Source organism: Strix uralensis, chromosome 2, assembly GCF_047716275.1.
Source record: "Strix uralensis isolate ZFMK-TIS-50842 chromosome 2, bStrUra1, whole genome shotgun sequence".
In the NCBI taxonomy this organism is placed as follows: Eukaryota; Metazoa; Chordata; class Aves; order Strigiformes; family Strigidae; genus Strix; species Strix uralensis.
In genome coordinates this window covers 19,896,887-19,920,496 of record NC_133973.1, presented here as the reverse complement: position 1 = coordinate 19,920,496, position 23,610 = coordinate 19,896,887, and the positions used below count along the sequence as shown (strand labels likewise).

The 23,610-nt window shown below is 50.0% G+C and overlaps 1 protein-coding gene across 9 annotated transcripts in view; it reads right to left on the bottom strand.

Moving 5' to 3' along the window:
* Nucleotides 1-23,610, bottom strand: part of BCL9 (BCL9 transcription coactivator) — a 60,269-nt gene that overhangs the window by 25,698 nt on the left and 10,961 nt on the right. The window contains exon 1 of one of the 9 annotated variants that reach the window (XM_074857590.1): nt 13,648-13,732. The exons of 4 other annotated variants lie outside the window; for them this stretch is intronic. The gene's annotated coding sequence lies outside the window, so the exon portion shown is untranslated. Of the gene's footprint in view, nt 1-3,314; nt 3,388-6,044; nt 6,066-13,647; nt 13,733-23,610 lie in introns of those variants that run through there. 4 more of the 9 variants (XM_074857546.1, XM_074857598.1, XM_074857562.1 and 1 more) reach the window with 4 other exon arrangements.

Sequence of the window (23,610 nt, the reverse complement as noted above, 5' to 3'; positions counted from 1 at the left end):
GTAAATTGCTCCACAGGATAAAGTTGTTGGGTTGGTTTTTTTTTTTCCCCCCATTGAATTCATAAAAGACCAACAAAATTCCTAAGCCATAGGCACAGTTTGTAAGGTAACAGAATTGACACAGCATGTCAGAAACTCAAGAGGAAACAAAATCTAGAAAGAAACATGTAGAAATAGGTCTGGGAAGTCAACGTATTGCAGAGTAGCAAGTCTTTGAATAGCTAGCAAATATGGATCAAAGGTACTCCATTCCACCTCAAACATAGAAACTGTTCAGGAAAGCTGTTGTATATGAATATTTTAGCCTTGTGACTTATAGTTGCCTTAGTTTCTATATTTGGACATTCAGTGACAAATGTAGTTTCTCTGGCTGTGGACTAACCCTAACTGAAAACAATCCAAGTACACGAACTGTAAAGATGAAATGCAAGATGGGGGGGGAGGGAGGGGGAGAAGCACAGGGAAGAAAGAGTCCACACCCTTTGTATTCATAATAGAAGAGATCTACAAAGTTTCTGGTTGTATGAACAGAAACCTATTTCTTTTCTTTCACATTAAAATTCAGGTCCTGCCTAGCTTAGAAGACTGTGTTGACCAATAAACAAATTAACTGATCACAAGAGAGGAAAGCAAAACATCTCCCCAAAACCACAAAAACCTAAAAAGATGCACACCCCTAGCCCACAAAGAGATGGTTAAAACAGTACTGTCATAGTCTAACTACTTCCCTCACACCAGAGCTGATCGCAGTTTCTCCCAAAACATCTTTATTGCATCCATGAGCTAAATAACCTGTATTGGGAAAACTATACTGGGAAGTCAGCAACAGAACCTTTACCAAACATTGCCAAAACCAAGTACATATACACACGCACAAAATACATCCCCAAAAGAAGATCTAATGTTAACCTGACCAAAGATGAGCAGCTGAATGGGAGGGGGACTTAGACAAAAACTTGTTTAGGGTGGGTTTTTTTTGTTTGGTTTTGTTCACACTTATTTAACGTCAATGATTGATTAACATTTTGGATAAAGGAGGTCTTTGTTAGTGATTCAGCATCTCCACCCCTTCAATTAAGGTGTTAAGAGTTCACAACAGTGCTGTGAGACCCAAGATCCCCAGACCCCTCTCCACAAAAAAAAACCAACCCAAAAAACAGATCACCAAAAAAACCCACCCACCCCACTGGGAAAATTCCAAAATCCCAAAACTGACATCGTTGCTAACTCCAATTTAAAAAAAGAAAGCTGCCTTTCTTTTGTTGTTTGAGGAGGGGCCAGCAAGGGAGACAGGGAAAGAATATGAGCCCTTGAGCCATTTTTATGCTCTGAGTAAGAAAAAAGGACACATTCATTAAAAATAATCTCTTTAGAGATCACTGTTAAAAAAAAAAAAACACACAAAAAACCCACAACAGCACACAGCAGAGCCACCATGCCGACTTGTCCAAAATGGCTATAATATCTCACCAAAGCAACTCCTGCGATTGCCAGGAGAAAGCAGATCAGTCTGCTATGGGATATGGGCATGTGCACTTCTGCTACCCAGCTCTGCTGCAAACACAGGATGAACACAAAACAACTGTGTGTTAGCCTCTATTTAATTTCACCAGTTCAACATCTGAAACACCCCACTGTAGACAGCAATCGGGCATTACAGCCCTAAAATAAAGCAGGAGAGAGGTAAACAAAAAGAAGACAGGAATAAAGCTGCTTAGGTATGTTAATTCTTTCATTCCATACACTGTGATTTTATTTTTTTACTTTGATTTCTTGTAATGCCTTGCCTAGCTTTACAACACTTGTTTTTGTAATATTTTGAGCAATCACTGACCAAATACTATCTTCCAACAAAGCAGAAGAAAAAAAAAAAACCTACATCACTTTTTTTTCCTTCTGCTTTTAAAGCTTGATACATTTAAGGATGCTTCAGAGCATCCTATGATGTCTGTGTGGGCTTTTCACACAGAAATCGAGGACAAAATACCTTCAAGGAAAATAAAAATGTTACTGGAACCCCTCAAACTGGAAGAACTGTCTCCCCCACTTCCTCCAACCGTATTTTGACAGTAGAGCAACAGGGAGGCTTAATGAGACAAACCTGACTTGGCACAACCTTTTCTTCTCTGCCCCAAAGTCAGTGAGGCTAATGTCCAAACTAAGGAGAAGATATTACTTCACAAGGTAAGAGCTACAAGAACTGACACTCCTCTCCCAGAAAGTGAGGTTCATGGTTAGTTCCAGACCAGTTTCAGAGTCCAAGTTAGGTTTGGCATCTGGAGAATAAAAGCATCTTCCCTTTCACATTGGTGGGCTTTGAACTGTTCCACAATCAGCTCCCTACTGCCATTTATTATTTCATACTTTCCTTCTTTGCTGCATGACAATTTGCTGATTTCTCATTTTGTTTACTATTAAACCACTAACTGTGTAATCATCCCACCTTAATATTTTATACCCAAATAACAACCCACAATTGACTGTCACATCAGATTCTTCCCATCTCCGTCCTCATGCTTTGTCTACCCTCCCAGAGTAACATCCACCTTCCACATCCCAAATACTCCATCACTGGAGGCCTTTTTAGTCTCATCATCCTGTCATCTACACAGTGGCCTCAGGGACAGAAAGCTGAACACCACAGAAATATAGGGTGCTCTTCTCATCCTAGAAGCGGAGCCTTGATGCTTGCATGCATCCACCTGTCCCATCAATTCCCTAAACATTTGGGGTCTCCAGTGTTGTTTTTTTGCCGTCGTCCAACCCTTAACCACATGAAGTTGCTGTATCTCTACAGATTTAGCCTCTCTCATCCCACTGACAGCCTCCCATACACCCCTTTGCAGTAGGCCAGGGCACAGACTCCCTCTCATGCACACATGCACAATGCCTCTTCTCTACCTAGTAGGAATACTTCTGAATAAACACAGTTCTCCTGCCTTGTCAGACACTGCTCTTCCCCACGATCCCTACATACAAGAGCCTCTCCCACACTCTTAGTATCCCACAAACTCCTCTTGCACAACTATCGCACATACCAGTTCGACACTACATGCTTAGCTTCCCTGGATTCCTGCTCCCCTGGACTACCTACACTGCTTCCCAGCTCTGGACCCCTACAATTCCCTTTATAACCACAAGCACCACTTCCCTCGTGCTGAAAGCACTTCCTACCCCATATTCTGGCTCCCAGTGCTTCCCTACACCACAGCCCCACTCCCATATCTCTTTCTCCCAATCACTCAAGACCCAATCACATCCTCCCATCACCACCTCCATCCTCTTGTGTATCAACTTATTTCTCCCCAGCATACCTCATACTCCACATTTCTTCATCCACCTCTCCGCATCCCTTCCTGCAGACACACGTATTTCAGTTCTTCCTGCAACAAAGCCTCCCATCCCTTCCTCACGGCACATCCCAGGTGATCTAATGACCCCCGTACCACCTCCCATCCCCTCACTGCATGCTTCACCTTGCACCCCACTACCTACATCCATACCGTAGACCTCTGTGCCACAGCCCCTCACTTCAGCTCAACCGCAGAGTCCACACACCCAGCTCTCACCCCACACGTACCAGCTTCTTTCTCCTAGCACAGCCCACACTCCCAACCCCACCAGCCTAGTCCTGGCGTTGCAGCCCACCCTATCCTATGCCCCAGTCCTTCACTGGGATTAAACACTCAGAGCTACCTCTCTAATCCACCCAACACCTCCTCTTCATACAGCACAACCCCTAGGGCACCTCAGCACAGCACGGAGCACTCCACACTTACACAGCACGGCCTCCAGAGCACCCTAGTGCTGCAACCCAGGGCACCCCACACCCTGACACACAGCACAGCTACGTGAGCACCCAGTGCCCCCAGCACAACCTAGAGCACCCCACACATCCCTCCAGGCAGCTGAAGCCCTACGGCATCCCCTGCACCCCAAGGCACCCCCGACACCCCTCCATGTAGCACAGCTCTTAGGGCATCCCATGCACTGCAAGGCAACCCCGGACACCCTGCACATCCATCCACACAGCAAAACCTCCACGGCATCCCCTGCAAGCCAGAGCAATCCATACACCCCTCCATATAGCACAGCCCCCAGGGCACCCCCTGCACCACAACACAATGCAAAGCACTCCATGTGCCCCTCCATACAGCACAACCTCCAGAGCTTCCCATGCACCCCCTGCACCCCACACGGTCCTCCACAGAGCACAGCCCCCAGAGCACCCCCTGCACCCCACACATCCCTCCACAGAGCTCAGCCCCCAGAGCACCCCCTGCACCCCACACATCCCTCCACAGGGCACAGCCCCCAGAGCACCCCCTGCACCCCACACATCCCTCCACAGAGCTCATCCCCCAGAGCACCCCCTGCACCCCACACATCCCTCCACAGAGCTCAGCCCCCAGAGCACCCCCTGCACCCCACACATCCCTCCACAGAGCTCATCCCCCAGAGCACCCCCTGCACCCCACACATCCCTCCACAGAGCTCAGCCCCCAGAGCACCCCCTGCACCCCACACATCCCTCCACAGAGCTCATCCCCCAGAGCACCCCCTGCACCCCACACATCCCTCCACAGAGCTCAGCCCCCAGAGCACCCCCTGCACCCCACACATCCCTCCACAGAGCTCATCCCCCAGAGCACCCCCTGCACCCCACACATCCCTCCACAGGGCACAGCCCCCAGAGCACCCCCTGCACCCCACACATCCCTCCACAGAGCTCATCCCCCAGAGCACCCCCTGCACCCCACACATCCCTCCACAGAGCTCATCCCCCAGAGCACCCCCTGCACCCCACACATCCCTCCACAGGGCACAGCCCCCAGAGCACCCCCTGCACCCCACACATCCCTCCACAGGGCACAGCCCCCAGAGCACCCCCTGCACCCCACACATCCCTCCACAGAGCTCATCCCCCAGAGCACCCCCTGCACCCCACACATCCCTCCACAGGGCACAGCCCCCAGAGCACCCCCTGCACCCCACACATCCCTCCACAGAGCTCATCCCCCAGAGCACCCCCTGCACCCCACACATCCCTCCACAGGGCACAGCCCCCAGAGCACCCCCTGCACCCCACACATCCCTCCACAGAGCTCATCCCCCAGAGCACCCCCTGCACCCCACACATCCCTCCACAGGGCACAGCCCCCAGAGCACCCCCTGCACCCCACACATCCCTCCACAGAGCTCATCCCCCAGAGCACACCCTGCAGCCCACACATCCCTCCACAGAGCTCAGCCCCCAGGGCATCCCCTGAACCACGGAGTACCCCGCACCCCTTCATTTGGGGCACCTCCCAGCGCACCTCCCGCACGCCCCGGCACCCCACAGGGCCCCTCCACAGAGCGCAGCCCCGGGGCACCCCCCGCACCCCAGAGCATCCTCCAGCCCCGCCACACAGCACACCCCCAGGACACCCCACACCCCTCCACGCAGCGCAGCGGAGCCCCCGGGGCACGCCACGGAGCCGAGCAGAGCCCCGGGCGCCCGGGAGCCGCCAGCAGAGCCGCCGGGGCGCCGCCGTCCCGGGGGCAGCGCTCCCCTCAGCCGTCGGCGGCGACCACCCCCCCAACACCCCCCGACCCCCCGCCACCCTCGGGCCTCCCCCAACTCTCAAACTTTGGGCGGGCGGCGGCGGCCGGTGCCGGTGGTCGCCCGGTGCCCGCCGCGCCGCCTCCCCCTCACTCACCGCCGGGCCGTGGGGGAGGGGCGGGGTCGAGGCTCCTCTCAGCCCCGGGCGGGAGGGGGCGGCGCAGCGTCTCCCCCCGGCGACGGCGGGTCCTTCCCCCTCCCGCAAACACACACAGGCTCCATTGTCCGCCAGCGCCTCCCCCCCTCCTTCCCGCACACATGGTACCGCCCATCGCAGCCCCTCTCGCCCGCTCCCCCCGCCCGCTCCCCCCCCCCCTTTTCCCCACACCGTTTCCCCCCCCCCGCCTCCCCCCTCCCGCCGCGTCCCGCAACCCGGAGAGAGGAATGGTACCGCCCGTCGCGCGCGCCCCGCCCCGGGAATGGTACTGTCCCCACTCACTCCGCCGGCGGGACCGCCTCTTACTCCCCGTTCCGGGCAGTGGTCTCGCCCGGCCCCCCGCCCCGCCCCTCCCCGCGAGGGGGCGGAGACTGCGCCCTTCCCCCTCGCACACGCTCGCCTCCCGCCTTCGCCTACACGGTGGTAGCAGCCGAGCTCTTAAAGGGACAGGCCCGCCGCGGCGAGCGCCCCCCGGGCCCGCGGGAAGCGCCGCCCGCCCCTCCCCGCTGGCCGCGGCGCCGCCCCCGCCATTAACATAGCCTGTCCCCCGCCTCGGGGCGGCCCCACCCCCTCCTCCCCTTTTAAAGAGACCGCGCGCCCAGGGCGCTTCTTAAAGGGACCGCCCCTCCCGCGCACCCCCGCCACCCCCTCCGCGGAGCCGAGCGCCGAGAGCACCAACCCCCCTCCGCGCTCCGCTCCCCGGGCGGGGCCTCGCCGCCGCGGCGGGGGGCGGGGGCTCCGCGTGCCCCCGGTGCCCGCAGCCGCAGGGGAGGCGCCCGGTGAGGCGGGGAGGGGCCGGCGCGGGCCCCTGTCAGCGCGGGGCGCGGGAGCCGGCGCGCGGGGTCCGCCCCCTAACGGCACCCCCTAACGGAAACGGCGCCGGCCCCGCGGGGAGGGGAGGGGGGGCGAGGCGGGGGGGGGGGACGCTCCCGCCCGGCGCCGAGCCCTGAGGCCTCGCACGGCCGCGGGAAGGCGCCCCCCGGGCCAGAGCGGGTGCCCTGCCAGCCCTCCTCAGCACCGTCCTGCCCGGAGCCGCCTCGGCTGCCGGAGGCGGGCTGCGCCACGGCACCCTCGCCACGGCACCTTCGCCGTGGCACCCTCGCCACGGCACCCTCGCCACGGCACCCTCGCCATGGCACCTTCGCCGGGCACCGCCTCAGCCTCACGGCAGGCGCCCGCGGAGGGGCTTCTAGGCACCGGGAAGCCGAGGCGGGCACCGGGCGCTGCAGCCAGCCCGAAAGGGGCACGGCCCGGCGGTGCCGGCTGGCGGGTAGGCAGAACCGTTATGGAGCAGCATGTTCGCTCGGCCCGCTGACACCGAGGGTGGAATTTCCCTTCCACGTATTTCTGAAGAAGGAAGGGGACGGCTGGCCGTCGGCAAGGCAGGAGGAAAGCGGGAGGGAACTTCTGGAGGAGAAGCACGTTTCTCCTACCTGGTGGCTGAGCAACTTGACTGCCCACCAGCTGCCAGGGGGTTGATGGAGCCGCTTTGTGAGATCTGAGGGCCTTTTCTGATGGGAGAAAGCACTGGGTTAAGCATCAGCTTGCAACTAAACAGGGAGGAACCAGACAGTAATGACAAACAGACACAACCTATCAACTCCTAAATATGCTCAAGGGCCCTATCCTGAACAAATGCTCCATGTTTGGGGGATTAAACGACAATGTAGTTTGAAACCGGCTGGCAGTTAAGAGTTTTGAAGATTTGTAGCAATTCCCCGCCCTTTTCAGTCTGCAACTTACTCTGTGAAAAGAGTGCTTTCAACATCCACTAATCCTTCTCCTTCACCTCCACAAAATGTTCTTAAAATGGGCGATCTTGTGGGTTGTAAGGAAGAGTTTTCCAAACCACCAGTGGCACACAGATGCACAGAACCGCTGCAGTCTAACGAGAGAAAGCAGGCTGATCATTTTTGCATATCCGCGATGCCTGAATAACCTGTTTTGCCAATACAACATAAGTGAGTAGAAATGCAGAGTGTGTCCTCCCTCTTCCTTTATCCTCAAACGACCCACTCTCTACCCTGTCCAACTCCCACTTTTAAATAACGCAGCTCTTTGGAAGAAGACCCTTTCAGCACCGAGCATTCACACTGGGCATTGCTCTGGCAGATAAAACCACCTCCTCTCTCTGCTCAGCCCTCAATCCCCAAGGGGCTTTTCCTCTTTTTGTCCCTCTCTTCTCCTCGCCTTGTCCATGCCCACTTGGTAACGTCATTAAAGAACTCTTTACAGCTTCCTGAGCTAAGTGACACCTCTTACCCCAGGTAGATACTCCTCCTTGAGGGGGATACTTCTTAACAGCAAGTTTTCAATCCCTTCTGACTTGCAGACCAGGCCCCCTGAACACCTCCCTCTGGACAGACTTGCAGCCCACTGATGCCTCTTGCTTGCTTCTCTCCGTTACTTTTTCCAGACAAGTCCTTTGGGCTACATGTTCCCAGGATCCATGTCCTGAAGGTGGAAACCGTTGGTCTCTGGACAGAGCTTCCAGCTCATCCACCGACACTAGCCTTACCTGTACCTTTCCACAGGACACGGCAGCACTTTCTGGAGCTGAAGTGTTGGTGAAACCTAACGATCGGCTCCACTTGAACTCCACCTTTGTTGCCACCGGTTCAGCCCGCTCCTTTACCTGATGTATAAACCTTCTCTATTTTGGCATCGATCTGGCTCTCTTTTAATGTAACACCTACAATTCCCTCTCTCCTTTATGCACCCCACACCAGAGAGGGCTCAGCAGACTAAGCCCAGGAAAGGCTGCAACAGCAGTAGCGGTACAGAGTAGACCAGCCAGGCAGCAAAACACAGTGTAAGAAACAGATGGGCCTCGCGGTGCTTTAGACAGAAGACCCAGTCCCGCTCTCCCCGACATCAGGGACCCATCATGGTTTGCTTAAAAGGAAGTCTGTTTTCCCTGGGCAGTAGAGGCTGGGATTTTTCTAAGGAGCCTAAGGAAGCCAGGCACCCAACTTCCGTTTCCTGAAGGTATCTTTGAAAATCCTGCGCTGTGCTTCAATCCTGACACATGCAACAGCAGTGATAAAATACAAGGTGTTAGCGGACTGCCTTTTTTCTTCTCCTCCCTCCTCTGACCCGGTACTTCGCTGTCTTGTCCCTTGAGGAGTTAGACCAGGGAAAGGGAGCATAAAATGCTACTAGTTCGCAGATGCTGTGGTTCCTCCAACTCCCCTCCCATCCCCCCGACCCCATCCCCCCACATTTCAAACAGTTATAAATGACTGTGCAACTCTGCAGGCAGCGGTCTCAAATAACCACACCAAGCCTCTCCCCTCCAACGGCTTTATGTCTCTTCCTTCCTCTCTTCGGGGCTCCGGATAGCAACTATCAAGGTGTTTTGCTTCACTCTCAAGAGTTAAAGCTGCTACTTCACCCACCACCTTTGGGAATCTGCCACAACAAACTGCCACGAGCAGTGAATTCCCAAGGCAGGGATTCTCAGCTGAGAAATCCCTCCTGCTGTCCTTGAAGGGTTTTACCATGGGAACTGACAACAACAGGCTCCCAAATGATCTTAACTGCGATGACAGGTTGTAAGGCAGGATTTCAGGTAGTGGAGCCCCAGACCACAGGACCGCCACTGCCAACCTCGAGAGCATCCCCCCGTACTGGAGCCTTACCCTCCCTTGGCCAAGCTCGTAAAAGCTGCCCCAGAGAAGCCAGCTGTCCCGGCTCTTTAGAGCACTCCGGCAAATCCAAGAACATCTTGGAAACATTACAGCTCTCACCACACTGTGTACACTCTCCTCGCAACTCCCCGGCGGTGTCAGGGACAGAAGATCAGCCTTTCTATTCGAAAGCAGGGTCCTCTTCCATTAGAGCAAACCAAGCCTAAGGAAAGTTGCTACAGGAGCTCCAGTTCTGCAGAGCAGACAGATCAGACGAGATAGGCCAGCCAGCAAAATACATTTGCATTACACTTTCTACATATGGTTCAGAGCATGGCACACCCCAATCTCAGCTTCTATTCTCTTTAAGGGCCCAGCCCTGCAAACACTTAATTTTACATGTGTGAGTAGAGTCCCACTGAAACACAATGGAGCTACTCATGCAAATAACGTTAAGAGCGTGTAGGGCTGTGGCTCTGTTTCACTATTCCATCTGCAGCAGACCCAGTTTAAGAGGATCCTGCCACGCTCTCTCACAGTTATTGCCGCTCACTTGTGCCAGTTAAACTATTTATGTAGCCACGCTCATAGGTGAGCTGTTTAAATGATCCGACTTTTCTTTAAAAGCCCTACTAACAAGAACAAATCCTTAACGCCAGACCAGCTCCGATGTAGATTTCATCCCCACAAGCAGCTGAACTGGCACAACTGGAGGAGGTGGAAACATCTGAGGAACAGGAACTTTTGAAGATGGGATTGACGGCAGGCAAAACGGCGACATGGAGCCTTAGCATGTGAAGGCTGGAGGTATTACTCTCTTCTGAAGTTACACCCTGCTCCTGACCATCCCCTCTCTGAAGCGGAGCCTCTTCCCCAACCACACAGTCGTTTCACATGAAACAAGCTTCACCTCAAACGCAACAGCAGATTGAGCCTTTCCAGTCATCAATGCTTAAAAACCTTCCCTCAAGAAAATCTGTCATCATTAAGAAGAATCTGCCAGCAGTCACTATACCCAGGATCGGGGATGTGTGCTCCTCCTTGCAGGTGAAGGATGTAGTCACCATGTGCATCCGTAGCCAGTACACCACTGCTTCTGCAGTCAAAGGAGCCCTTGCTATTACCTTTGACATGGCACATTTGGGCAGTGCAAAGTGTCCCCTACAATTTTTTTCATTTTATGGGCTATTTTATCTCCACCAGCTCTGTGCTGAAATTGCATCACATACTTCCTGTCTGCTGAGGCAAGATCTCCCTCTTTCAGTGTGATTACAACCTTCCAGCAAGGAAGCTCCACTAACTCCTTAAGAGCTTTGCTCTCTATACTGCCTCCCGACTTCTGCATTCATGTACACCTGCGTGAAATGGGTGTAAAACGCTATCGCTGTTGGAAGTAAAGAACACGCATCATTGGGAGGATGCTTTGCTTTGTTTGTTTGCTTTAGGTTTGGGGGTTTTTTTCCCCTCTTTTTGCTCTGGTGTAAATGATCAGAGGAGTTGCAGGAAGAGAGATCAGGCTCTAGGAAATCTTTTTCCTATGAGCTTTGAGTTTTACATGGCTGTATGCTCTAATGAGCCTTCTCGGAAGGAAACAACCCATTTCTGTAAGATCCAGGTGATTACGGTTTGCATACTGCCGTGATCTCTCTGCATGGGCACAGGGGAGCTGCCTTCATGAATCTGGCTGCAGGATGAAGGCTAAAGCTGGGCAGTGTGGAAGAGATGGGAAAGGACTACAGGGAAGGGTAGTTTAACATCCACTATTAACCTGGAAAAAAAACCTTTTAGAAAGTCTTTTACTTATTGTAAATCATTCCTAAAAGGTTAGGAAATCAAACCTGGGGGAAGGGGAGAGATTGTTGTGGTTTGCTTTCTAGTTCAGTGTCTTTTGGTATTATACATTACCCTGAGTCTCGCCAGTTGTGCCAAACCTCAGTCCTGCAAACGTCAGAGAACATTCGTAACTTGGTCCAGGTGAACAGGCCCTCTGCACCCTGACTTGTATGGGACTTCACAGACTCAGAGTGGAGGGAAATGCACATATATCCCTATCTATGTCAGCATCCATACACACACACCCCAGAACACACATACACACGCCCCTACCTCTGTCCCCCCTGCTGGCATAAGACCACCTGTAGCTCACCTATACGATCGCTACTGCCTCGCTGGCTGCTCAGCGCAGAGAGCTCTGTTAGGAAGGAGACTGGCTGATGGATCTGACCAGCCCTGGCTGCACAACACCACCCTCCGGCAACAGTGTACAGATGATGGCAAATTCAGCTGGGCAAGAAAGGCCTTGCTCTCACTTTTCCTATCGACACTGAAAAGGAAAACGGTTGGTCTTGTGTTTTCCTATTTGGACATGAACATCCAAACAATCTGAGCCTTAATCAAGCTTAGGCTGGAGCATGGAACTGGGCCTATGGTTAAAATACTCCTCTAGATCTCCAGAGAGCCTTCTAGTTGATCTGCTCCCCTTCAAGACATCATCCCACATCAAAACTCTGACGTGGTGAACAAATCCCACGTATTATAACATTCCAATTGCAGGAAGCTCTTGCCCTATTTAGAAAGTCATCTCTCAAGTCAATAAGCAGGTATGAGGCAAATACCACGCAGCCATAGAGATAAATGCTCAGCTTTATCTCCTATGATTAAAAAATGGGAGCAGAGGAAGGAGGAGAGAAGAGATACTGAATCAGAGGGGAAATCAGGTAAACAGAATCTGGGGAAACATATGCTCATGCAACACACAAAAAATATGAATTCATACTAAACAAAGGTGGGAAATTTTGGCATATAGAATACTCCAAAATCAGTGTTTCCCTAGGAATGCTGCTCCCATTACACCATCCCCATGCCTTACAGGGAACCACTCAGACACACTGAGTGCTGTGGTGCCACCAGGAGAATTTGGCTGTGGAATTGCCTGACCCTTGAGCCTTTTAAGATTCTCAGCCATGACTTTACACTCCCTTTGAATGTGTATGACCGTCTTTGACTTCAGTGAGAAAAGACATGGCAGCAGCTCAGAAAATTGCCAAGCCACCTGCTGAGCCTAGTCTAGGACAGCAAGTCCCCTTGCACCACCACACAGCTCCGTCCTCTCTAATGCCTGCCCCACAGCACCGAGGCACACACGTGTGCGCTATCATGGTGTAAAACCAACCAAATGAAATTTCATTCCCAAAGGAATACTTCTGAGAAAGCCATGACCAGCTGAAGAAAGCACTTTTCATTAGAAGCATCCTTCTCACAGGATAAACAGAAGGACAGACAGAAGAAGTCATCTTTCGCCAACACATACAACAGCTCTCTTGGCAAAACAGGCTTTTTTGTGCCTTCCAGTGCTGCTCCTCCAGCATCCGGCTGCTCAGGGTACCTGCCTGCTGTACAACAGGGCAGCAGCGCAGGCGGGTTACGCTCACAGACTACAGCTGCCCCTCCAGTCAGTGCAAAGGTGCTTGAGGGTAAAATTTTGCTCAGGTCTCTCCTGCAAGGCTACAACAAAATAAAAATAACTTCAGCATGATTTCCCCTCTAGATTGCACAGGAAGAAGAAACCAAGCCCCCACTGTACTGCAGACTGGCCCATTAAAGCGAATGGTTAAATGCTTGCTATGAAAAAGTAGGCGTTGTTGTCTGTTTTGTGAGGCAGAAATCAATATTCCCGCCTCCTCTCCTTCTGTTATTTCACCTTGAGATACTCATGCTCAGATAGATGAGATCTGAATCTTACTCACTGTTACTGCAACTTTTCTCTCTCCAGCATTTCACAGGGTCACAGATGTTCCTGGAGTCCTAACCTGCCTGTAATTTACCACTCAGCTCCCTAAACTGAACACCACTGGTGACTGAAGTAGTGACTGATTTTCCTTCCAAATCACACCACTGTGGCTATTTCTAACTATTTATCTACACCCTCTATCTCAGTCATTTTGCTCCCTGTGTCCTCCAATAACAACCCTCTCTCTGCCACAGCCTCTTTCTTCTCTGGACCCCTATAATTCACTCCCTGGTGCTAGCCTCTTCCATACCGTGGCCATCTCATATAAATGATGTTTTATTGTGAGATGCCCCTTCTGCTCTCTGTCTCCCTTTAATCTAACTGTGGGGGGTAGCTTGGTTAAGCCTATAAATGGGGGGAGGGGGCGAGGGGGGAAGGACCTGGGTGACTGATGCTCAGACGGGGCAAGCCTGAAGCAATGTTGGCTGGGGAGAGACAAGCAGGGTGAGATAAGCTAGCACGGTACCTCAACAGCTGCTCCTTCGACCAGGTTTCCCTTCGGCAGTTCAGATTCAGGTGCCTGGACCGATTCCCGCAGATCAGGTAGCAATAATGCCAGGTTGACTGGGCTGTTCTGATGAGTCCTCTTGGATGCATCTCTGTCTACTATCATGCCTGCCTCTGTCACCTAAGGATTAGACAACTGCAATATGCTCTGTTTGGCACCATGCTTTAAATCCATTCATAAACTGAAGGCAGTGCAGAACTCAGCACTCTGTTAGATAAGCCGTGTCTCTCACCCACGATCATTCTCACATTTGTGCTCCATTTTTATGCCATCTGACCACTGGTTTCCAGACAGATTTTAACATGTTCCTGTTGACCTCTAGTGCCTCGCATACCAGAATCCTTCCCACCTGAGAAATCACCCTTTATATTTCCTAGAAGCTGTAGGAAAGACTTTGGGTATTCTCACACAGGTACCTAGGAGAGTAGAGTTGAGGGTTGTTCAGTCTTTAATTTGCCATTGTTTGCTGGTGACAGTCTGATGAAATTGCTTGAGTTATAATGAAGACAGTTTTCATTATCTGTCATTTAAAAATGTCAAGGGAGCTTAGACTGAATAGATAGGTGCTACCTGTTGTTTCAAATAGTTTTTGATGAAGGAAATACATTTCAAAAGTACCAGTCACTGATTTACAGGTGCTGTACAAAGATTACATAAAACACTGAGATCCCTCCAAAGAAAACAAGCAGATTTCCCTCTTGCTCTTTAGTTTAGACTTATCATCAGTGTGGTGCTGATTTTCTTCTGCAGTAATCATCGGAGCTTTCAGATCTGCAAGATCCTAGATGATAGAGGACGATACCAACAAAAACAGGAGTCTTATTAGAGGGCACTCGAGAGTTTTGGCTTAGCTACCTAAATGCTTCACTCCTGTTCTTGTGCATTTTTATGGTGCAAACTCTGGACCACTTTAGCAACAGATGTCATGACTGGACATGCTTCTGCCCAAACATTTTGCTAGTCCCTCTCTGCTGAAGGTGTTGGCCTCTCACAGCTGAACTGCAATAACAGACTGCATGAATGTTCCTAGTCCATCTGAGCACAAAATCTGCCAGCTTATTTTAAATCATATCTGTTTATTCCCTAGCATGAATACATCTGCTTACAATACCTGCCTTGCAGGTCCTGAGAGACACCTAGGACAGCATAGTTTTTTCTGTCTAGATCCTTATATTTTAGAGCATCCAGTTAACATGTGAGATGGTGCGGCATAGGGGACCTGCCTTGGTAATGTAACTGATGGGATACACTCCCTGTGCCTTGGCTTGCTTACAAGATGGGCTATTCCTACACACAACCTGTACCTTTTGCCTGTCTTTTCTGTCAAGGCAAGGCAAAATGAATGCCAGCAGTCCAGCCAGCATGCAGGGAGTGCAGGTAATACTCTGGCTACAGTGTCTTTAAGAACCACTTGCATTTTTGGTAATTGCTTTTATAGGAGTAACCAGCATCAAAGACTGTAGCACGAATCTCTTGTAAACATTGAAATGCTGAAGCACAGGCACCTTCCACTTCAGAATCAGATAACAAAGATTGCTGCTGCTTTGTCCAGTAACACAACTTCAGCCTGCCTGGGACCCATGCAAGTCAGCTGGCTTCCTCATCCAGGTCCCTATTTCCCCCATGTGCAGAGACTGCCATGTCCCCCATGGTGTCCCAGCTCTTGGTGGTATAGATGATGTTCAAAACTAAGATTTGATGATAAAGAGGAAGGAGAGAAGGACTGAGCCTTAGGATGGTGGACTCTGAAAGTCACAGATGTGGGGAACAAGTAAGAGTTGTTCTGAGATCTGATCATTTCCATGTCTTGTTTCCATTAGGACGTTTCCCAGGCACGCACTTGAGCCATCCTTACATAGCATCTCCCAAAGAAAAGGGTTTATGTTCCTGGCAACACGTTCCAAAAAAACGTGTCCCCAGCTCCCTGCTGCCATAAGCAAGCACAACTCCAGTGATTTCAATAAAGCTGCACTTTCTGTGGCCCTAAGGCTATAATGCTACAGTAAACAAAGCCAGATATTGTAAGCCTTTAGGGTCTGAATGCAAGTCTTCAATGTCTTACACATACGATCCACCAAAAGATGGCTCAACCCACACCTTCAGCTGGCTGTCACAAAGCTCTTTCACCCACCAGCAGAACATGAATCCCAGGGCCTCATCCGGAGGCAGAGCGGTGGCTGGTGGACCTCAGCCTGCTCCTCACGGGCACTTCCCCTTGAAAGGGCAGCAGTACCTCGCGCCTGTCGTGCTGTGTCAGCACTCCCAGCCTCCCTGCTGAGTCCTCTGCCCTCTCCAAAACGAAACCCCGCACCTCACTCTAATGGCCACAAGGATGAGTTCGAGCAATAAAATGCTGATACCAAAACCAAATGACCTTACAATTTCAGCTGCTTACCACTCCAGTTTCTTGACTTCCCCATCATACAGCTTGTTTTCCCTTTACATCTAAAACATCCAAACAAACACCGCTCGCTCCAAGCAAGGGACAGCTCGAGGCTGTTACCAGACTAGGTTTGGGATCTGCTGGCACATGCTGAAAGCAGACCCACGGCTCAGATGACAGCGTGCATCCTGGAGTAAGAAGGATGTAATGCTGGATAGTTGCTCAGGACTGAGTGAACACTGCAAATGAATGGTCTTTCCAGCTTCAGAAGTGGTCCCTGAAGGCCAGCAGTAAGGGACTTGGGCTTGATAATATAGTCTGGGGAATGTACTGCACACAGATCCAGTAAGTAATGTTGAAAATCCATAGGCAGAGGAAATGTTTTAAAACAAAGAAGGAAAATCTACTTGAAATCAATACCATGAAGGTCTCTAAAAGGAAACACTCTGCAAAAAAAGGACACATTTGCCACATATAAATTTTTAATGATATCTTGTAGTTCTAACAAAGCCCTTTTAAAAATAAAAAAAAACCCAAACCAGATACTGTAATACACCTGATAAAGCAATCATCCTCACATGGCAAAATATGATTTTCACACCTGGTAAATGAAATGACTGCTGCATCCTGAGGCCAGGGTTAGGGGCTAAGGTGAGCTGTTAATGGAAGGTTAGAGACCACATAACGGCTCTTCAGGGAGCACCTTTCAGACGCTCTTTTCATGTACAGTAGCGCACAGTGATCAGAAGGCACTGGCAGCACATACTAAAGTCACTGTCACTGACAGTGGTTCTAACTGTGCAGTCGCCAGTTGATAGCTCGGGTTAAGATAGCCAGCTTGCATGCCAGCACTCCTCTGACTCAGGCTAAGGCTCAGTCTCTTGTAAGAGCAATCCTGTATTCTTTCATCTCCCTCCTGGCATGCCTTCTGCAGCACACCAGGGTTAACCACTCACTCTGTCCTCACAGACGAAGAGTGAAGCTATAGAGCCGAGACAACAAACTTTTCGACTGCATACAGCTAGAGCCTCTGAGCTGTTAAAAGAAAAGCACACCGTGAAAATCAAGGAAAATATTGATCACAGGCCATGCTGGCAGGAACTGGATGGCATCAGAATCTGTCCTGTATCAGCATGCGAGACTGCTCGATTCGGGCAGGATGGCTACGCAATTTGCCAATCACTCGGGAACAAGAGAGAAGCGAGACCTGCAGGGAGCCAGCAAGCCCCAGGGGCATGGATATTTGCAACAAAAAATCCGAGTGGAATCAGCAAGAGGAAGAGGCAAGGAGAGATACACTACGTGCTCTAGCACCAAACAAGACACGTGGCTTAACAAGACGCCTTAGAATATCTGGCTCCATAAATTAGACTGTGATTCCCAGTCTTTAGCTCCCAGCTCCTGCTGATTTCTGTGGATAAAGGGGATGTTTGTCACTCCCAAGATCAGACGCCAGATCGAATGCTTTTCAAGAAGTACACAGATGAGTATGTTCCTAGGGAAGAATGAGCTAGAGCTAAGCCTTCAAATGAGCACAAGGAGAACCTCCTGCCCACAGACAGGAAAGTGGTAACCTCCTTCACTTCCTTTGTGGCTTTAACCTAAACCACAACTCCTCCCTTTGGGTTAGGAGTCTCTTCCACTCATTCAGATGTTTGTCAGCTTGTCTCTATAATACCCAGCATCCGTCGCTGCCACATAGGAAAAAAAAGCTCTCTTCTTTTTTCCTCTCTCCCACACCCCTATTGCAGTTTCTTTCCTAAACAAGAATGGCTTCAATGCATGGCAAAGCAAGTCTAAACTACAGCTCTTCAGGCACAGGCACAGAAATCAGCAATTGCAACACGAGGGAGCAGGGAGAAAGGAGACGTTGGCATACAGGCTACACCAACATTTGGGAACGCTGGCAGTGAGGAAACGTTGCTGCCAGCAGGAAGAAGGATGCCAAACCAACTCACAGGGCTTTTCCATGAGTGCGAGCACTCCTTCCCAGCCTGGGGTGCAACATCCCTCCTTCTCCCCCAAACAGCTTCAGAGCATGGATGAGGTGCTGAAAGCAGGGGGCAGAGGGGACCAAGTGCAGGGAAGAGCTGTGCTCACAGGAGGCCCTTTGCCCGTGCATGTGGAGGTGAGAAGGACAGGTCTAGTCATCCCTAGTGTGGGGCATCAATTAGGGAGAGGCGGCAGCTCCCCCCTCACCAAGATCCCATCATCTGCAGAAGGGAGGTTTAACGATGTGAGAGACAGTGGCTCCCACCCAAAACCCTCCGGGTCTAAAGGCTTAACCTTCTGATACACAGGTGATGTCGGGGTTTTTTAGACAGAGTTGGGCCTTGTGAAAGACTTGAGCAGTACTGCACAGGCATTTTTTTCTACCTTACAATTGCCTACACCAGGCAGGCAGAGAGGTACTCGGGAGGTAATCTCTCCCACTGCCCCAACTGCAACACACTGGGCAGCCACACTAGTGTCGAGTGATACAGTCGCTCCCTTGTCGCCCCCAGCTCCTAGTACAGTTTGAGACTATCTAGGGTGAGAGGGAATGCTTTTTATTCCTTCAAGATTTTCAGAGATTTCAAATCATTGTTCTATATCTGATCAGGAAAAAAAATAGTTTTTGAAATTTTCAAAACAAGAAACTATGACCAAATGAATTAAATGCAAGACTTCATTTTACCTTCCTAAAGCACTTCATTTTCACAGCTTCACAACTTTGCTCCATTTTTTTTTCAAGATGGGACAGGGAACTGGAATGAACTTTTCCCAAAAATAGCAACAGTTTTGGCAAATCAGCAATTTTCTAAGAAAAATGTATCACTGGAGAAAAATCCTAACAAAACCTAGTTCTATTATTTCCTCCCAGTACCACACAAGAATATGCCTCCGTGGTGTAATTCAGCCTTAAGTTTCATAGCAACTCTGATTCAGACATATTGCACACACAGATATTAGAATATGCCTTTGACATCATGAAAGCAATGCAAAATAGTGTATATACAATATGGCCAAGCAATGCTGCTATGGAAACCCTTGCTTTGAATTCCCACATATGGGGTGTTTAAATTCTTATCCCTAATATTGCTTTAACAGAATTTTGTGTATTTTATTTCCTTGCTCAAGACACCTCCCTCTTTCTGGACTCTTCCCCTTGGAAAAGAAAGACGGTTTTGTGGGTGAAGCAGAAGGTGATGAGATCTGCACCGCATTCCTGGTGTTGCCTTACACACCAGCTCCATGAGCTACATCAAGAGAAGTAACTGATCTGTGCCTCAGTTTCTGCAGCTGTAAAATGGAAACAAGCTGACGTTTTACTTCGGATATGACTTGAATGTGCTCTGAAATCCTTTGTGACAGCCAGCAGATACATGCATCCTTATTCCTATTTGTTACTTTCCGTAGGCGAGGAGTTACTGTCCTCTACAGACCCATGCTGATGATCTCTCTATATTGAAGAACCAAATCAGGAAGTACAGTCGCCCACTCATGTAGCGAACAGATAAGTAATAAAGCAGCGCACTTGCCAACTCCTAAGGAGGTGGTTTCTTAAAAAGACATAGGAAGCTTTCATGTTTTGAAGCTGACTAATTTCAGAAAGTTCCCGTTTCGCTCTCTTTTTCTTAAACTTCTTTGAAAAATGTCTGTTTACCCGCTCTTCTGAAGTGTCTTCTGCTGGGGAGGGTCAGACCAGCTAGATTAAAGGTAACAGTGCTGGAAGAAAAGAGGATGCTTTATCTGTCCATCTCCTCCATCTGCACGGTGCTCCTGGTGACCCTAGCAGTACCTTTCGGGTTTCACCCCGACAGGGAGAGGACGCAGCAGCCAGCAGCGGCCATCTGAAACTCTGCCGCCTGCTTCAGGGTGCAGCGCATCCCAGGACACATGGCACCACCTCCTGAAAAATTTGAGCAGAATGTGCAATCTAATAACGATCACCCAGCAGCCAAACAAACTCACCCGTGCAATCCAGTGATCGCAAATGCAGATTAAGTTACTTGCATTTGTCTGATGGTGTAATTGCCAGACTGCACATTCAAATGAGTATTTGTTTAACTGTGTGATATACAGATAGAGTTTATGCACTTGAGGCCAAATTCACCCCTGTTGTAATTTCCCTAACTCCAGTAGCAATTACTCAAAGGATTAATTTGGCCCACAGTGTTTCCTAGTATATGTGATTCATCATTTCTTTCCTATAACAAAGAATAATACACTGTTTCAATCAGTGGTGATGTCCTGGCCTCCTTGAGGCTGCCGGACTCCCTGTTTAATCAGACATAAAACAAATCACTTGCAGAGGCAGAGGCGTATAAGCATGCTTTAATTACAATATTGTAACACCAATTAGAGATCTATCTAATCGAGGACTCAGTACTTCCTACTCGGGTATTACTCCCATGTTGGGATAATTACTGCTAATTAAGCTTGGAACTAATTAGGCCAAATGATCTCATTTATACCAACATAGATGACTTCTAGGAGTTCACACACACAAAAAAAATCCAAGGGTGATTTTATCATTCCTGGACTCATCAGCACTTTGCTTTTGAAATGGACTGTCCCTCCCCAATGGATAAGCCCTGTTAAAACTCAAGTCCCAGATCTCAGATGATCTCAGATTCTCCCAAAGTAGAGAAATGCTCTCTGAAGGCCTTTCAGTTGGTTGGACCAAGTCACCTTCTGCTCTAATAGACAGTGGATTAACACAGCCGTGTCCCATCACGGCCTGGTTCATTTGAAACCTACAGGCCGTTCTCACACAGCTACGCCCACAACTTCTCAGTGCACTTAGCACTACCTATACCACCACGGTTGCTGCACAGAATAAGGAGGTTTGCTATAGGGTGCTCACTGACAACAACTTAAAAAATTATTTCTTAAACACACCAATCGCCGTATGTACTTGTTGCATGATTTGCACCAATGCTGTGCATAATTAGAAATTGCATCCCAACACCATTTAGTAACGGTGGCTCAACTGTGCTGTATGTGATGGCTGAGGGAAGAGGCTGACTCTAGCTAATGGAGTTCCTTGCAAAGCCTGTCTGTGCTACAGGACTCCCTGTGTTCACAGTCTGACTGTTTCTAACAAAGTTGGATTTCCACTGCAGTTGAAAAAACAAAGGACAGCCCATGAGGCTGGGTTTATGTTGCAGCTTCTCCACCTCCCCCCTAACCCCAGAATTTCTGCACCAGCTCAGCACTGAGATTCTCAGATAGAAGAGACGCCAAGGCAACTACCATTTAGACCTGGCTTATGGAAACAGTCGCAGGCAGGCAGTAGGTAAGGTGTTTCCCACATAATGTCGACATGGCTGAACTGGTGGGTAAAACAAAGCTTAAAAACAAAAACCTCTAAGCACTGCATTTTTGTCTGGGTATTTTGGAGACTATGAGTTGGCCAGGATTTCAACAGTTGCTTCTCACCCAAAGATGGTTTGCACCAGTAGTGTGACTTCCTCTGCACTATTTGCTGATTTCGGTTTCATGCTGAGTGAAAGAAGAATGCCACCTACCAAAATACCAGTCCCACCTCTCAAAGTGACTGGACATCTTTAAAATGCAAGCAAGGACTAGTGTGCAAGAACTGGCTGGGAGCACCCATCCTGGCACCCACCTGTCTGAACCACAAACTTGCACCTCAACACCTCTGCTTAGCCTGTCACATCAGTCGAGGCTGCAAACTGGTGGGTCTGTGCTCTCGTACAGTACTGGTAAGTCAAGAATGGTTCAGTCACGTTCACTGCACAGGCCATCTCTTTCTGTACATCCCTTCTTCCAACTCCTGCCTCAAATTCAAGCCTTCCAGATCCGCTTCAAGGCGCAGCACGTAGTAAAACCTGCTTTCTCTTTACTTTTGGCTTTGTCTCACCAGCTGCCTTTATTACTCCTAAAGGTTCCTCCTAAATACTTCATTTTCTTACGCTTTCGCGTACTTCGGGCTGGAATCCTGAAGACGCTGACCCCAGGAATTCACCATTGTCTCCAGGTCTCCTTCCAGCCTGCCCCTTTATCCTCACAGTGATCACTGTTCCCTGGTGAGTCACAGACACCCCCCCTTCTCCCCTTCAAATGCCTCCCGAACAATCCTCTCTTTTCCAAAGCTTGTCAAAACTGAGCCCAGCAGGATGCCCTACACCAACCTGACCTGGTTACAATACCTCCTGGAACTGATCCTCCAGCTGTCTGTGAAATTTCTGTAGAAGTGCCACTTCTTTATGCAGTACCATTAGCAGAAGATTAATAAATAATGCACAGGAATAACACAATCCCCAATAAACAATGTACTACTTCTCCTATTTTCTTAAGTGAACATGGATCCTAAATCTGATCTCCCCCTCCACTTGTTACCCAATCCTCATCTCGGCTACCAAACTCTCTCCTCCCTCCCCTGGCAAGCCTGTCATTCCTTTCTTCCCAGCTGCCAAGGCTTTCACTGCTACCCCCTCCAGCCCAAATACGCTAGCAGACACGAATGCAAGCATCCATACACATATCAGGTTGCATGTTGAAAATGCACACGCTTCCATATGCTGCAATACAGTAGCCCATGGCCCACTGAATCATATTTATTTGGGTATCTGCTGGAACCCCTGAAGGAAGAGGTGAGTTGGAGGAGATCTTCTCATGGAAACAAAATCACCGAACCCAAAGTCTGAGCAAGACAGCGGTAGATATATGATCAGGGCAGTGTTCAGCAGAAGCACACATTGGGCCCAGGGGGCCTCTCTGAATGGCATCTTTAGCGTTAAAAGGGAAGAATTCAGGAGCTTTAGATCAGAAGTGCATCCCAGCTGGGCATTAGACTCTAATAAATAAGATGCTTTACACTGACAGAGTGCCAGAAACCTCCTAACATCCTCCCCAAGCTCTGCATACAGGCACTTCAGTCGATGGTGGTTTGGATGGCAGAAACCAAGCAAACAAGCTCCCTACGTAACAGAGGAGGGAAAGGAAGCAACGTCCTGGTGGAGGAACATCAAGTCACAACCACTACAGAAAGCACCATGAATGCTCTAATTTGGGACTACTAAGTCCTTCAGGACAGGGACTGTCTCTTTCCGGTGTCTGGACAGCACACTGCACAATGGGTCCTCAGTCCCGTATCAGCACTTCAGTATGCAAGTGTACAAATATTTACTGTCACCAGTGGCCTGCAAAGAGAGGCAGGCCGCCTCCAATGGACCTCCCCTGGGGCACGTCCAGGGGATGATGGAGGTTTGAGTCAGTGACCTAAGACCCACACCTGGGGAGCTTGCTGGGAGTCACAGTTCACTATGTCCTCCTTCCAGACAGGTTCCCTCAGTTATTTTCAAACACCGATTTGGGGATTTTAATACATTTTTTTCAGAGCAAATCCCACACTCATATTCAGGGTCTGCCTATATGCAGAGGTCTAGTTGGCGGCCAGCCCTGTGTGGCCCTACATGGTCAACCCTGTATGTGAAGAGGCAGAAAGTGTAAGGAAACAGACATGGGCCAGAAATAATCAAACTCTTGTTCTCCCGGACCACTAACCACAGGGAAACATCCAGAGTCCC